Source organism: Panthera onca, chromosome A1, assembly GCF_046562875.1.
Source record: "Panthera onca isolate mPanOnc1 chromosome A1, mPanOnc1 haplotype 2, whole genome shotgun sequence".
Lineage (NCBI taxonomy): Eukaryota > Metazoa > Chordata > Mammalia > Carnivora > Felidae > Panthera > Panthera onca.
Genome location: NC_138339.1, coordinates 155,374,699 through 155,393,318, shown reverse-complemented (window position 1 = coordinate 155,393,318; position 18,620 = coordinate 155,374,699). Strand labels below are relative to the sequence as shown.

The following is an 18,620-nucleotide window of genomic DNA, read 5'->3' as shown; positions in this document are numbered from 1 at the left end:
TAAAGTACTAATTCAAAGGGATACATGCACCCCAATGTTTACAGCAGCATTATTTATAATAGCCATGTTATGGAAACACCCCAAGTGTCTATCAATTTCTGAATGTATATATATATATATATATATTCCTGAACATATATCCTATATATATATACACACACACACATATATATATATTCAGTAATATATATATATATATATATATTCAGTAATATATTCAGTTATATATATAATGTATATGTATATATATATATTATATATATATACAGTAATAAAAATATATTCCAGTCATTAAAAAAATGAAATCTTGTACTTTGCAATGACATGGATAGAGCTAGAGAATATTATGATAAGCAAAAAAAGTCAGTCAGAGAAAGACAAATATCATATGATTTCACTTACATGTGGAATTTAGGAAAGAAAACAAACGAGCCAAGAGAAATAAGAGAGGCAAACCAAGAAATAGAGACTCTATAAGAACGAATGCTGAATACCAGAAGGGAGATTAGTGAGCAGATGGGTTATATAGGTGATGGGAATTAAGGTGTACGCTTGTTGTGATGAGCACCAGGTTTTATATGGAAGTATTGAATCACTATATTGCACACTTGAAACTAATATTACACTGTATGTTAACTAACTGGAATTTAAATATAAATTAATTTAAATAAAAATTTGAAAAAATGTTACAGAAAAGAAAAACTTATAAGAAAGATAATGCTGTATCTGCATCTACTGTATTGCTTAAGACCACAATTTAAGCTGATACGAAAAGTAAACTGAAAGGCAGCTTTGAATAGATGTTAAGATAATAAAGGCATCTTCAAAATGAATTTAACTCTTCTGTTTGCTATACATTTTTTTGTAATTTACATTTTTTTAAAAAAGGGGATATTTTAGTAAATGTTTATTAAGGCAGTAAAACCCTTGAGGTTTATAATTACTACTTAGACATAATGAAAGATGTTTTGTGGAAAATACTTGCTCAAAATATGTCTTTTATGCATAAATGTACACATCACTATTTCCTCTTCCTGTTTATACTTTCCAAAAAGCTATAAAAAATCAGAGTATCTTTAATTTAAAATTTTCATTGTGATCTATTATTTTCCTTTTGTGAAAGTATTACAAAATATTATAAAGAAATTATATGGTTCATTTTTTACAATTTTAAACTATGTGTAAATCAGGTCTTTGTTTATACTTTGGTATTTGCAAGCAGGAAAATGCAAATTTAAGAAAAAATGAATCAACAGTTCATTCCCATTATTGGTAAGAGTATGGGGAAATAAATCCTATGCCGCAAGTAGGAGTGGAAATTGGTAATGCAATTTAGAAAGCAATTTAACAATAGGGCACCTGGGTGGTTTGGTCAGTTAAACATCCAACTTCAGTTCAGGTCATGATCTCGTGGTTTGCAGGCTCAAACCCCGTGTTGGGCTCTGTGCTGACAGCTTCAGATTCTGTCTCCTCTTTCTCTGTCCCTCCCCTGCTCACTCTCTGTCTATCTGTCTCTCTCTCTGAAAAACAAATAAACATTAAAAATTTTTTAAATAAAGAAAAAGAAAACAATTTGACATTATTTAAGTAAAACGTGTGAGAAGCAAAAAAGAGACACTTGCTCTAGGTAATGCACATTTTCTCTTATAAGGGGAAATTAATCCATAGATTGTTACCAAGCAAGGGCAGTCTAAGTTTATTAAATAAAAATAATATGAAAGTGATACTAACAAGAGAATAAAAATCACATTTTAAAAGGAGTAAAATTAGGTATTTTGAACCTGGGTTAAAACTACCATGAACTTTTGGCAAGGAATTGAGGGTTTTTTCAAAAGGAAACTTTGATGTAACCAGAAACTTACAAACTTGTAAAACACACTAAAGATTTATAATTTGAACAAGTACATCTTGATAAAAATTTAAATGGAGAAGCTTTTTTAGAGCCTTCACATTTACCCTGATGTTGTTTTCAGAATTATGATAATTACTAAAAAGGCAACATAACTTATTAAGCATCACAGGAAAATTTCTCCACTAATATGTATGTTTGCAATTTTGAACAGGCATTTCTATCATTGCCTAGAGAAGGGCTTGACGGACAACCAGTGGTAATTTTGGTTTTTAAAATGTCAGCTTAAGAGTGAACTTAAATATTAATAAAGTTTTTTGGACAACATATTGTCTCTATTAAGTCATTAAAATTTCTCAATTTTAACTGGGATGTCTACAGAAAGTAAAAATTAACTTTATCTCTAGAATATACTTATAAAACAAACAATGTCAAAGATATCTCTACTAAAAGTATAGCTATAACTGCCTAAACCATTGTCTACTAGACAGGCTTTGGATGGAGACTTACATTTAATCACTCACATACTACTTAGTGACAAATAGAATGAGTTGTAGATTTTTTTAAGATGCATCTATAACAAAGTGTTTAGAAGTTATGGTATATCTCGTCAATAGTAAGCTTCATTTTAATCATTCTTAAAATATCATCACTCAAAATTAATAATCTAAAGTACCATCCAGCATTTGAACAGCCATTTAAAAAACAAAAAAACAAAAACAAACATGGGGTTTGCCTGCATAAGGAAAAAAAAAAGGTACCTGGATTTAGATTTAGGACAGATTAACAGTTCTTTGGAAGTTAGAAGGAAAATAATGGAATTTCAAAATTATAATGTAGCCAGATAATAGGTGTTTAGTATTAAGTAGAAAGTCCATTAGTCCAGGAAAGTTAAAAGTAAAAAAAAAAGCTTAAATATGAACATATCCAAGAAGTATTTGCACATTTTTAACCTTTCACTTAATGACAACAATATAGTACATTGTATTTCAACATCAAACCAGGGATTTCAGAAATTATGTTAAAGAACACCTATCACACTTTTAAGGGAGATGACAGGATAAGAGGATCGTAAGCATCCCTTGTCCCATGGATGCATTGGATAACACCCACATTAGAAAATGGCTCAAAGACTGGCAGAACAATCTCTCCACAGTTAATCAAAGAGAGGACGCCACATCAAAAATAGTAGGAAGATTGAAGATGTAGTTGGGAAAAAAACCTAACCTGTGAGACTAACCACAAAAAGAAGGGAAGCCACAATCATGAAGAATGACCAGGAACAGACCCCATACCAGTCACCCCAGACATGGGGGACCTGCACTGGGAAGAGGAAAGAGGAGTCTTCATAACATTTGGTTTTGAAAACCACAAGAGCTTAATATCACCAGTTTTGACAGTCAGTGGGTCTTAACACTGAGAACCTACAGACTTGGCTGTGGGGGAGCAAGAAGGTGACAGGAGACAGTTCCTACTCTTAAAGAGACAGTACACACACAAAAATAATCTTCAGGAGATGCAGCATAGAAGCAGCAGTTTGAAAAGCACATGAGGTATATAGGAGAATTTATTTAGTAATCTCAGAATATGCACTGGAAAGGCAGAGATCTTTAGGAGGCTTCCCCAATAGCAAAAGAGCTGGTGACACTATTGCTTTTTCCTGCCTCCCAGCCAGAAAATCCAGACACATGTGACTCCAGCATGAACATTCAACAACTAGTGTGCTAACACAATGCACCTTGACTCCACATTCCCCTGAAGACTGCCACATCCAACCTGCCCTATTCAAAAGTTCTTCCAAAGAAGCTCCAGGTCCCATCATGCAAGCAGCCTGGCACATACATTGTGAATACCATGTGTCTTGCCTCCAAATTCTCTTATGGACAAGACTATCCAACACACCCACCTGAAAGGATTCTATTTAAGCAGCATCATGAGCATCTCATTGTACAAAGAGCTGTAGGAGTGGCCAACACTGCTCTAAAATGACTCTTTTCCCTAACATAAAAATGGACATATAGAGGGCCCATAGATAAGTCCATAATTATATATCCAATTAATCCATAACAAAAAACAAAAAACAAAAAAAAAAGAAAGAAAGACTACACCAGGGAAAAAGACAGTCTCTTCAACAAATGGTGTTGGGAAAATTGAAAAGTTACCTGAAAAGAATGAAACTGGGCCCCTTTTTACACCACACAGAATTAAGTGAAAATGCACTTGTGATAAGCACTAGGTGATGTATGGAATTGTCGAATCACTATATGTACACTTGAAACTAATACAATACTGAATATTAACTATACTGGAAATAAAATAAAATAAAATAAAATAAAATAAAATAAAATAAAATAATATATTAGATAAAAACAAAACATAACGGGTTAGCATTTACCTTGAATTTACTAGATTCAATTTTTCTACCATCAGAGGGAATAATAAGGCCTAGAAAAAAAAGTGACCAGTTACAGAAAATAAAGTTATAATTCAGACATACAAAAAAAATCAAAATGAATTAAAGACCTAAATTTGGGACCAGAAACCATAAAATTCTTATAAGAAAACATAGGCAATAATCTCTTTAACATGAACCACAGAAACATTTTTCTAAATATGTCTCATCAGTCAAGGACAACAAAAGCAAAATTAAACTATTGGGATAAAATAGTTAGAAAATACCAAATAAGATTAAAAGTTTTTGCATACAAAAAGAAGCCATCAACAAAAGCAAAAGAGAACACAATGAATGAGAGAAGATATTTGCAAATGATTGCAAATATATAACTTACTCATATGTAGATTTAAGAAACAAAAATAAACAACAAAATAAAGAGACAAACAAACAAACCAAAAAATAGCATCTTAAATATAGAGGAGAAAGTAGGGGTTACCAGAGGAGAAATGTATGGGGGATGGCTGAAATAGGTGAAAGGGATTAAGAATACACTTACAGTGATGAGCCCTGAGTAATGTGTAGAATTGTTGAATAATGATATTACACACCTGAGACTAATATAACAGTGTGTTAACTTAAAAATTTTTAAATAATTTAAATTTAATTTAAATAAATACATTTTTTTAAAGAAGACAGGTTCAAGAAGATGGCAGTGGAATAGGAGGACTCTAAGGTCATCTCATTCCATGAACACAACAAGATAACTATCAAGTCATTATAAATATCCCAGAAATCAACCTGAAGAATAATAGAACAAACCCCACAACTAAAGGTAAAGAAGCCACATCAAGAGCGTGAGAAATGCAGAGACATGATTTAGGGGAGAAAGGAATCACAGGTGGGAGGGAGCCAAGATTGTGGAGAAAGGCAAAAGAGAGGGGGGCACACAGGGGAATACACAAGGAAAAAGAAAAGGACTGATTTTAATGAGTTTTGTTTCCAGTGGGGTTTAACCTGGAGTGTTGTTTTGTTTTGTTTTGTTTTGTTTTGTTTTGTTTTAATGAATGTAATTGTTGTCAAATTGACTTCTATACAACACTCGGTGCTCATGCCAACAAGTGCCCTCCTCAATGCCCATCACCCATTTTCCCTCTCCTCGACCCCTCCCCCATCCACCCTTAGTCTCTTGTGGTTTGCCTCCCTCCCTCTCTGTTTGTATCTATTTTTCCCCTTCCCTTCCCCCATGGTCTTCTGTTCAGTTTCTCAAGATCCACATATGAGTTAAAACATATGATATCTGTTCTTCTCTGACTGATTTATCTCACTCAGCATAATATCTTTCAGTTCCATCCACATTGCTGAAAAGGGCATGAATTCATTATTTCTCATTGCTAAGTAGTAGTCCATGGAATATATAAACCACATTCTCTTTATCCATTCATCAGTTGATGGATATTTAGGCTTTTTCCATAATTTGGCTATTGTTGAAAGTGTTGCTAAAAATCTTCTGTAGTGCAAAGGAAACAATCAACAAAACTAAAAGGCAACTGACAGAATGGGAAAAGATATTTGCAAATGACATATCAGATAAAAGGATAATATCCAAAACATATAGCCTGGAGTTTTAAAGATCAAGGAGATTGGCTGAGATAGAGCCATGGGTTCACTGCCCCATTCCTGGAAAAAAAGACAGGCAAACAATATGTGGGAACACAGAATGTAAACACTGATCTGGAAAATGCCTGGAGTGCACAGTGGGGAGATTATTTGCTCTTCACAGAGCTGAACATTGAGAGGCAGTGTTCACAGACATTTCTTTAGGGACAAAGAAGCTGGCTGGCTCCATTTCCCTCCCCATCCCTCACCATAAACACAGGCCCACCTTCATAAGTTCAGCGCTGACATAGACTATCTATCTTGCTTACACCAAGACCCACACCCCTGTGTTCTGATGCAACTGTCTTTCTATGTCAATTTTGTCTTAGTCCCAGTGCAGTGGGCCCCTCCCCTAGAACACCAGGAGAAATTCTTGCCCCCACCACATTTCCCCACCAGAGTATTCTGTAGGGATTCGAGTCTGGTGATAGCAGTATCAGGTATAATTTAACAAGCAGACAAGAACATAAAACACACTGCATTCTGACCAAGGACCAAACACTGCCCATTGTGGGCAAAGAGAGCTTCTGTAGATGACTGGCCCAAAGGAAAGAGCAGCCAGATACAACAGTATAGTGCATGAAACATATACCAAAGATACTCCCTGAAATGTAAGGTACTGGACAGTATATAACCTCTTCTTCATAAAGCCCTTACTCTCAGGAACAAGAAACATAACAGGCTTTGCTAACATAGAGAAGAAGGCAGACACTTAGGCAAAATGCTAGGACATAAGAATTTATCCCAAATGAAAGAACAAGATAAAGTCTGGGCCAAAGATCTAAATGAAACAAATATAAGTAGGATGCCTGATACAGAATTTAAAGCACAATCATAAGGACACTAGATGGGCTGAAAAAAAAAAAAGGAAGACATCATGGAGACCTTTACCTGAGAGATCAAACAGTTAAAAAAGAAGCAGTCAGGAATGGGCAATGCAAAAACTGAGATTGGAAGCAGACCTAATGCAATGAGTAGCAGGATTGAAGAAGCAGAGGGATGAATAAGTAATGTACAAGACACAATATGGAAAATAATGAAGCTGAACAAAAAAGAGAAAGAAGAATAATGAAGCATGTGACCAGACTGAGGGAACTCAGTGATTCCATCTAACATAATAACATTTTTATAGGAGTCCAGAAGAAGAAGAAGAAAAAAGGGGGACAGAAAATTTACTTAAGGAAATATAACTGAAAACCTCCCTAATGTGGGGAAGGAAGCAGACATACAGATCCAAGGTACACAGAGAACTGCCATTAACATCAACAAAAGAAGGCAAACACCAAGACCTATTGTAATTGAATTTGCAAAATATAGTGGTACAGAATAATTCTTAAAAACAGCAACACAAAAGAAGTCCTTAACTTACAAGGGGAGACCCATAAGGCTACCTGAAGAGTTCTCAACAGAAACTTTGCAAGCCAGAAGGAAGTGGCATGATATATTCAACTTGGAGAAATCTCCACACAAAATGTTCTATCCAGAAAGACCATCATTCAGAATAGAAGGAAAGATAAAACTTTCCCAGAAAAACAAAAACTAAAGGAGTGTATGACCAATAAATGAGCCCTAAAAGAAATATTAAAGTAGACTCTTTGAATGGAAACGAAAGACCAAAAGTGACAAAGACGACAAAAGAACAGAGAAAATCTCCAGAAACAATGACAAAATAAGTAATAAAATATTAAAAAAACAATGTTTATCCATAATTATTCCAAACATGAATGGAATGAACACTCCAATCTAAGACATAGGATAAAGTCAAAATGGATAAAACAACAAAACCCACCTATATACAGCCTAAAAAAACCCTCATTTTAGACGTAAAATCACCTGCAGATTTAAGGGGAAGTGATGGAGAAACATGGGATTCAAAAGAAATCCAAAGTAGCAATACTTATAGCTGAAAAAGTAGATATTAAACCAAAGACTGTAGGGGTTCATGGATGCCTCAGTCAGTTAAGCGTCTGACTTCAGTACCAGTTATGATGTCATGGTTCATGAGTTTGAACCCCACATTGGGCTCTGCACTATCAGTGTGGAGTCTGCTTGGGATTCTCTCTCTCCCTCTCTCTCTGACCCTCCCCAACTCGCACTGTCTCTCATTCTAAATACATACATACATACATACATACATACATACACAAACAAACCAAACTGTAAAAAGAGATGAAGAAGGGCACTTATCATAATAAAGGGAACTATCAAAGAAGATCTACATATTTATGCCCCCCACCATGAAAACACCCAAATACATAAAATTATTAACAGCAAAGATTAAGAAAACATCATTCCTAATAATACAATAATTGTAGGGGACTTTAACACCCTAGTTACATCAATGGAAAGATCATCTAACAGGAAATCAACCAAGAAACAATGGCTTTGAGAATCATTCACCATGATCAAGTGGGATTTATTTTTGTGCTGAAAGGGTGGTTAAATATTCATAAAGCAATCAACTCAATACCCCACATTAATAAAAGAAAGGATAAGAACCATACGATCCTTTCAACAGATGCAGAAAAAGCATATGGCAAAGCACAGCATCCATTCATGATAAAAACCCTCAACATAGTAGGGATACAGGGAAAATACTTCAACATAATAAAGGCCATATGTGAAAAACCCACAGCTACTATCATCCTCAATGGGGAGCAACTGAATGCTTTTTGTTTATGATCAGGAATAACACAGAGATGTCCACCCTTACCACTGCTATTTAACAGATCTCGACGTTCTAACCACAGTAATCCCACAACAAAACGAAATAAACGGCATCCAAATCAGAAAGGAAGAAGTCAAACTTTCATTATTTGTAGATAACATGATACTCTATATAGAAAATCTGAAAGACTCCACCAAAAATTTACGAGAACGGATACATGAATTCAGTACAATCACATGATATAATCATCAACATATAGAAATCTGTTGCATTTCTATACACCAATAATGTATACTTAAAAAAAGCAGAAAGAGAAATCAAGGAATGAATCCCATTTACAACTGCACAAAAAACAATAAGATGCCTAGGAACAAACCTGACCAAATAGGCACAAGATTTGTTCTCTGAAAACTATAGGATACTTATGAAAAAAATTGAAGAGAAAACAAATAAATGGAAAGACATTCCATGCCCATAGATTGGTGGAACAAATATTACTAAAATGCCTCTATTACCAAAAGCAACCTCCACAGTTAATGCATTCCGCATCAAAATGCCAACATTTTTCACAGAGCTACAACAAGCAATCCTAAAATCTGTATGGAACCACAAAAGACCCCAAATAAACAAAGCAATCTTCAAAAAGAAAGTCAAAGCTGGAAGAATCACAATTGCGGAGTTGAAGTTATATTATAAAGCTATAATGATTAAGACAGTATGTACTGGCACAAAAATACACACATATATCAATGGAACAGAATGGAAATACCAGAATTGAAACCATAACTATATGGGCAATTAGTCTTCAACAAAGCAGGAAATAATATCCAATAGAAAAAGACAGTGTCTTTGGGGCACCTGGGTGGCTCAGTCGGTTAAGCATCTGACTTCGGCTCAAGTCATGATCTCGCGGTCCGTGAGTTCGAGCCCCACGTCGGGCTCTGTGCTGACTGCTCAGAGCCTGGAGCCTGTTTCAGATTCTGTGTCTCCCTCTCTCTCTGACCCTCCCTCGTTCATGCTCTGTCTCTCTCTGTCTCAAAAATAAATAAACGTTAAAAAAAATTTAAAAAAAAAAAGAAAAAGACAGTGTCTTTAACAAATGGTGTTGGGAAAACTGCAACATGCAACACAATGAAGCTGCAAACAATGCAAAACAATACAAATGCAAAACAATGAAAGCTGGACCACATTCTTACACCACACACAAATATAAATTCAAATGGATTAAAGACCTAAGTGTATAACAGGAAACCATCTAAATCCTCAAGAAGAACACAGGCAGTGACGACATTAGCTGTAGCAACTTCTTTCTAGATATGTTTCCTGAAGCAAAGGAAACAAAAGCATAAATGAACTATCACAACTTCATCAAGATAAAAAAATCTTCTGCACAGTGAAGAAAACAATCAACCAAACTAAAGGGTACCCTATGGAATGGGAGAAGATATTTACAAATGGCATATTTGATAATGGGCTAGTATTCAAAATATATAAAGAACTTATAAAACTCAAATTCCAAAAAACAAATAATACCATTAAAAAAGTTCATGAATAGGCATGTTTCCAAAGAACATACAGATGGCTTCTAGACACATGAAAAGATGCTCAACATCATTCATCATCAGGGATAGAAATATCAAAACTACAATGAGACATTACCTCACACTTATGAGATTGTGGTTTATATACACAATGGAATACTACGTGGCAATGAGAAAGAATGAAATATGGCCTTTTGTAGCAACGTGGATGGAACTGGAGAGTGTTATGCTACATGAAATAACTCATACAGAGAAAGACAGATATCATATGTTTTCACTCTTATGAGGATCCTGAGAAACTTAACTGAAGACCATGGGCGAGGGGAAGGAAAAAAGGTTAGAGAGGGAGGGAGCCCATACATAAGAGACTCTTAAAAACTGAGAACAAACTGAGGTTTGATGGGGGGTGGGAGGGGGGAGGGTGGGTGATGGATATTGAAGAGGGCACCTGTTGGAATGAGCACTGGGCATTGTATGGAAACCAATTTGACAATAAGTTTCATATTTAAAAAAAAAACAATTATAAGAGAATAATATGAAAAACTATATTCCAACATATTGGACAACCTGGAAGAAATGGATAAATGCTTAGCAACATATAAACTACCAAAGTTTAAAGTGAAAGACAAAGAAAACTTGAACACAACTATACACAGTCAAGAAATTGAACCAGTAATTTGAAATCTAACAAACAAAAGTCCACGGCCAGATGGCTTCACATGTAAACTCTTCCAAACTCTTCTTAAAGAAGAGTTAATATCCACTTTTCTCAAACTATCTCAAAAAGTAGAAAATACAGGAACACTTCCAAACCCATCCCATAAGGCCTGCATTACCATAATACCAAAAACAGATGAAGACAACATTTAAAAGGCAACTATAGTCCTATATCCCTAATGCACATGGATGCAAAAATTCTCAAGAAAAAAAAATAGCAAACTTAATCCAACAGTACATTAAAAGAATCACTCACCTCAATCAGCTGGGATTTGTTCCTTGGCTGCAAGGATGGTTAAGTATTCACAAATCAACCAGTGTGATACACATTAATAAAAGAAAGGATAAGAACCTTATAATCATTTCAATATAGCAGAAAAAGCATTTGACAAAGTACAGCATCCATTCTTGATAAAAACCCTCAACAGTGTAGGGTTACAGGGAACAGACATAAACATCATAAAGACCATATATGAAAAATCCACCTCTAATATCATCCTCAATGGGGAAAAAAACTGTGTGCTTTTCTTGTGAGGTCAGGGACAAGACAGGGATGTCCTCTGTCATCACCGTTATTTAGCATAGTACTGGTAGTCCTAGCCTCAGCAATCAGGCAATAAAAAGAAATAAAGGCATCTGAATTGGCAAGGAAGAAGTCAAACTTTCACTGTTTGCAGATAATATGATACTCTACATATAAAACCCAAAATACTCCACCAAAAAATTTCTGTGATTGATACTTGACTTTAACAAAGTCACAGGATATCAAAATCCATGTACAGAAATTGGTTACATTTCTATACACCAATAATGAAAGTGAATAAAGAGAAATCAAGGTATCATCCCATTTACAATTGCATCAAAAACAGAGACCTTGAAATAAATGTAATCAAAAGGTAAAAGATTTGTATTCTGAAAACTATAGAACACTTAAGGAAGAAATTGAAGATGACAAAAGAAATAGAAAAACATTCCATGCTCAATATTGGAAGAACCAATATTGTTAAAGTGTCTATACTACCCAAAGCAATCTATACATTCAATACAATCCCTATCAAAATACCACCAACATTTTTCACAGAGCTAGAAAGAGCAATCTTAAAATTTCTATGGAACCACAAAAGACCATAAATAGCCAAACCAACCTGAAAAATAAATGCAAATCTGGACATCACAATTCTGAACTTCAAGTTATATTACAAAACCGTAGTGATGAAGACTGTGGTAGTGGCACAAAAATGGACACTTAGATCAAGGCAACAGAATAAAAGACCCAGAAATGGACCCACCACTATACAGTCCACTAATCTTCAACAAAGCAGAAAAGAATATCTATTGGGAAAAAGTCTTCAAAAAATGGTTTTGGAAAAACTGGACAACGACATGCAAAAGAATGAAACTGGACCACTTTTTTACTTACACCCTACACAAAAGTAAATTCAAAAGAAATAAAAACCAAAATGTGAGACAGGGAACCATAAAAATTCTACAGGAGAACACAGACAGTAACCTCTTTGACATTGGTTGTGGAAGCTTCTTTCTAGATGTCTCCTTAGGCAAGGGAAACAAAAGCAAAATAAACTACTGGGACTTCCTCAAAATAAAAAGCCTATTTACAGCAAGGGAAACAATCAACAAAAATAAAAGGAAACATACACAACCAGAAACAATACTTCAAATGTCATATCTGATAAAGGGTTAGTATACAAAAAATACAAAGAACTTAGAAAACTCAACACCCAAGAGATGAATAATCCAGTTGAAAAATGGGGAGAAGACGTGAGTAGAGACTCTTCCAAAGAAGACAAAGAGATGACTTACATACACAAGAATAAATGCTCGCCATCACTCATAGGGAAATATAAATCAAAACTACAATGAGATACCACCTCACACCAGTCTGAATGGATAAAATTAACAACACTAGAAACGAGGTGTTGGTGAGGATGTGAAGAAAGGGGAACACTCCTGAACTGTTTTTGGAATACAAACTGATGCAGCCACCCTCAAAAACAGTATGGATTTTCTTCGAAAAGTTAAAAATAGGACTACCCGCTGATCCAGAAGTTTCACTACTAGATATTTACCCAAAGGATACAAAAATACTTATTCAAAGGGATACATGCAATCCAATGTTTATATAAGCATTATGAAACAATTGCCCAAGTGCCTGTATTTTCATTTTATTTCACACGATGAATATAAAAAGTATATTTTCTCAAACTCTATACAAAACAAAGGTTCTATTCAAATATTGAAGTGGCATAAATTTATAGAAAATTTTTGAAAATATCTTGTTTTTGTTGCTTATAGACAACTAGAGGATAACATCCTTTAATGTACTTATTTTCTCTCTCTCTCTCTCTCTCTTTCTCTCCCTCTCTCTCTGTCTCTATCTCTCTCTCACACACACACACATGTAACTGATACAGAATCACATACATTCCAGGCCTCCAAATTCCCAGAAAATCATGAAAGCAATCTAGTTACTTTCTGCAATAAATCTTCTACAGGTATATATTTACATACAAATGTACAGACATAAAACAAGCTTTTTGTAAATAATACTACAATAAATACAGGTATAAATTAGTGGTTTTGTTTTCTTTGGTTAAATACTCAGTAGTGGAATTATTGGATCATAGGTATTTATATTTTTAATTTTTTCAGGAACCTTCATACTGTTTTCCACAGTGACCACGCCAATTTGCATTCCAACCAATAGTGCACAACTGTTCCTTTTTACCAACAACTTTGCCAACACTTGTTATTTCTTGTGGTTTTGATTTCTATAAATGGATAAAGAAGATGTACTGTGTGTGTGTGTGTGTGTGTGTGTGTGTGTGTGTGTATGAAATCTTAGAATTTGTAGTATCGATGCACTTAGAAGGTATGATGCTAAGTGAAATAAGTCAGCCAGAGAAAGACATATATACCACATGATTTCACTCAGGTGTGGAATTTCAGAAACAAACAAACAAACCAAAAACAAATAAAGAAAAAAAGACAAACAAAAAACAGACTTAAAAACAAAAAACAAAATGGTGGTTGCCACAAGGGAGTTGAAGAGGGGATGGGGGAAATAGATAAAAAGTATTGGGATACAATTGTCTTAACAAGCAGAGAGCAATATATAGAATTGTTGAATCATTATATTGCAAATCTTAAACTAATGTAACACTGTTAAGTATACTTGAAAATATATAAATAAATAAATAAATAAATAAATAAATAAGAAATAAGCTTTGAGTTGCTGTTTATTTTATTTAAAAGGGACACTTATTATATACATTTCTCCATAATTCTTGTTTCTCAAAAATTGTGCAGTTCCTTCTGAGTATCTGGCACAGTTTTCATTCATTCTTTATAGTGTTTTTGTACATCCCTATTATAAATACACCACAATTTATCCAGCCCTTATTACCCTGGTTGTTGTCAATCTGAAAAGAAACAATTTAAACAAACAAACAAACAAAAAGAACAGGCTTTACATTATTATGCAATAACATTTTTATTGAAAAGTTATAAGCAGAATTCCTGAAAAGCAAGGCAAGCATTTCATTTAAGTAGAGAAAGCCATAACATTGCACATTTCTTCCAGCAATACACAGAGTGCCATTTTCCACATATTCTATGCACCAATAGATTTTTTAGTGATTTTTGGTTTTGATGGGTAATCAGATAATAAATAATATATACTGTACTGTAGTTTATCTTTTCTGTGGGGCCACAACTGATTGTTGTTAACAGTGGATACAGTGTTATACCAGTTGTAAAGTGTTATTGTGATTTATGTGGGCTAACATCCCTGAACCATTTTCTTTGCCACAAATAACTAAAGAAAATCTTTCTCAAATAAGAGAATCTTGACTAGGTTCCTAGCATTGGAGTCACAATTTCAACAAGGCTTTATTCTCTTTTGTCATGAGAAAAATGAGATTGTCCAAGATGGAATTATCACAAAGTCACAGAAACAAGCCTCTCCTGATGTACCTCACAGCGCTTGATCTCAGGAACAGCTGGTCAGCTTTCCCACCTGTGGTTTTTTTTTTCTTTTTTTTTTTTTTTTTTTTTTGAGAGTGGTGAAAGCATTTTTCTCTTTGGTTTCATGCAGCAACCTGTGTTTGTGTGTGTTTCCACATGCAGTCACAAATCTTCTAAGAATGCCAACACAATACCTCTTTAATACTTATATAACCAGCTGTTAAATTGTACTCATTTCTGTTGGTCACATAAACCTTATTCATAGCTCTCTATTTTCCTCAATTTGTTCTCTTCTATGGTGAACCTTATGACTGTTTTACATTGGCTGTTAACCTCCCCCAACCCAAGTTCCCATCAGTTTAATCTCTACACATCCATAATGACTTATTGGTATCTTTATATAGATGAATTATAGTTTTATAAGGACACAAATTACCCCATGAGAACGAAGACTTACCTCTGAACATGATCTGAGCTGAGAAAGTCTGCTGAATATTTGCCGTGGCTTGTCAATTTCTTTGACAAGAAACACTTTATGTACCAGTACCATTTGACTTTCCTAAAAAGTTGTTTTTTCCCACAATGAAAATTAACAATATCCAGATTTCCAATGATAATTAACAAAGTTGAGCCCCAAAGGACAGTGAGAAATGTTTACAGAAGGTGTTTTCGTCCCTTTGGGCTGCTATAAGAGATTATCATGGACTAGGTGACATAACACAAATTCACTTTTCATAGTTCTGGAGAATGGAAAATCCAATATCAAAGTACTGGAAGATTCAGTGTCTGATGAAGGCCCATTTCCTAATTTACAGTTGGCCATCTTACTGTGTACACACGTAGCAGAAGGGAAAAGGGAGCTCTCTGGGGTGTCTTTTATAAGGGTATGAAATTCATCTATGACCATGGGAACAGAGACCCATCTCCTAATACCATCACATTAGAAGTTAAGATTTCAAGATATAAATTTGAGAGAGACACAAACATTCAGCCCACATCAGCAGGTGTAGGAAGAGAAAACTGAAATTTTTTTTAAGTTATCAGCTGATTTCAAGAATAATGGCAGTTGAGTTTAGCCACTTGGAAACAACTCATTAGAAACTAACTAACGTCCTTAAGCTTTTTGATTGAGTTAATATTAAAGATCGAATCTAACCACATGGTGCTTCGAGAGGGATAGAATAAAGTTCTTCATGCCAGAAAAAGTGACTGTGGAGACTTCTGGGGTCTTTGCCTCTTGGCCCTCTACATAATTTTCCGCATAATTTTCCGTATGTTCTGTTTAGAGACTGAATATTTCCCAGGACTATCTAAAGAGCCCCAACCACATTCTTGTTTCTCAGACTATAGATGAGGGAATTTAGCATGGGAGTGAGAACACTGCAAAATACAGACACAGCCTGCTCCTGTTCCGGGGGGTGGGAAGAATCAGGTGTCATATACATATAAACATATGGTCCTAGAAAACAACTTACCACCGTAAGATGGGAGGAATAGGTGGCCAAGTCTTTGTTCCTGCCTTGGGGAGATTTCATATGAAGGGCATATACCCTCTAAATGAGGGTATAGGAAGCCATGATAAATCCAAAGGGGATAATCATAAATGCAATTCCCATCACAAAGGCCACTAGTTCATAGGTGGAAGTGTCTTTGCATGAGAACTTCATGATTCCTGGCATCTCACAGTAGAAATGGTGTATTTCTCTGGAGCCACAGATTGGCAGACTCATGGTATAAGATGTGTAAGTTATAGAAGCTAAAATGTCCCCAATCCAAGACACTGTATGTGAGGAATAAGCTTAGAAATTCCCTGGCTTACATCAATGGGTTAACAAGGCATAAAAAGTACAAAGTCATAGGATGCTCACACCCACGTTTGGGGTAAACAAGATTAGGTAAATAAGTATAGAGAAGGTGGGGTGTAATGCCCCCGATTTCAAATCCGAGAGACCACCAAGGAGCTGATACCGATGCAAACGCACAAGGGTTTATTTGCAAGCTTGAGCTTGGGCCCAAGTATACCCGACACAGTGGAGCAGGGACTTGAACCCCTAGGTTAAAAGTCATAGCAGTTTTATAGGGGCCAGTAGCCAATGAGATTGTAACACACACAGAAAGTTGCATAGTCATGTCAGTCCACACGCAGGTGGCCAATTGAATTACAATTTACCCTATAGTAGCTGTTTGAACTAGCCTGTCACTCTGGTCAGAATTGGCACGCAAGTTTGGCGGGCAAAAGGCGGGGTTTAAGAATTGGCATGCAAGTTTGGCGGGCAAAAGGCGGGGTTTCCATTCTTTGGCGGTTAGGGGTTTCCATTCTTTGGCGGTTAGGGGTTCCGCATTCTTATATGAGCCGGTTTCCAGTAAGGGTGTGCTCAGCGGCTTGACTAGGGTGGGGGAGTGTCTTAAGCAATAAGTAGGTCATGTGGGGGTTATACATGAGATGGTGGGTGTAGCACAAAATGGAGTTAGTCTTGCTCTGCTTTTCCAGGGGTAAGGGATTTTTGTTAAATTCCTTGGGTCCCACAGGGTGCAGAGGCTCCTGTAGAGAACATAGGTATATGAAATAAACAAGATTAGGTATTCAGGGCGGAAGTGCTCCCCAACTTAGTACTATAGCAGAAAGCTGTTTTCAAAGGAAGGAAGGACCAAATTAGGTAAACAGGTGAATAGGACTATAGACCACTGTGCTGTGGGTGAAGCTTCCCAGAGCAGAGCTGATTAGCAAAGAAAAGGTGCCTTATTAACCCTGAGGTTATTTTCTCTATCTGTCTCATCCCCTAGGCTAGCTAAGATAAACAGACTTGGTGCCTCATGTCTGTTGTAAACAACTTTCCGCCCAACTGTCCAGCACCAGGATTTTGTTTTGTATTAACCCAAACCCCTAACCCTGAATATCTTCAAGAACCCCTTTCCCTCATGTCCATGAGTTAATGTTAATAGATTTATTGCCTCTTTGTGCATGCCCATCACCATGTTTGTAATCTTTCTGATACAGACAAATTGGACAAGGACCCTTATTCTGGGCTCTTGTCTTTTCCCAGACATTAGCTATCTCTCATTTTTACTTCTGCATCCACTCTCTTGCTGGCCAAAAAAGAACATGAGATTTAGAGTCTATAACAACTGTAACCATTTGCATACAGTCCCTGTGGTTCATAATGACTGCATACCTCAAAAGGTTGCACACAGTCACATAACAGTCATAGGCCATTAGGGTCAAGAGAATGCTTTCAGCACCCCCTAAAGAAGAAAAATATCTAAGTTCTGCAGGTAAAACATGAGATAGTCTTCCTTCCAGAGAAAAAGTTGATTGCCATATTTGGAACAGTGCTGCTTATTAGGGCCAAGTCTAAAACAGAAAACTGGCTGATCACAAAATACATCAGGGTGTGGAGCCTTAAGTACATCCATATCCAGAGGAGCAGGATAAAGTTCCCAGTGAGTGCAGTTAGGTAGATCAGGATGATACTGTAGATAAGGATACTGACATACTTCATATTGGGGAAGAGTCAGAAGAGAATAAAATCGGCTATTAAAGTTTCGTTTCTTCTGTCCATATCTTCTGACATGACTGGCTGAACCAAAAAAGTTAAGGAAAATTAAATTAAGTACAATGTCAAAAGCATTGCCATTTTTTATTATTGATTCACTATTGTTGCATTAATGTGATGCAACAAACAACTTCCCAAATCTCAGTGACATATGAAAATAAACACTTATTTTTCTTGTTCCTAGACTGTTGTATAGCTGAAGCATTTTTCTTTTTTTTAATTTTATTTTTTATTTTTAAAATTTTACATCCAAATT

At 35.5% G+C, this 18,620-nt stretch overlaps 1 pseudogene; it reads right to left on the bottom strand.

Moving 5' to 3' along the window:
* Nucleotides 1–16,120: 16,120 nt before the first annotated feature.
* Nucleotides 16,121–18,382, bottom strand: LOC132680519 (olfactory receptor 2T27-like; annotated as a pseudogene).
* Between the last annotated feature and the right edge of the window lie 238 nt (nt 18,383–18,620).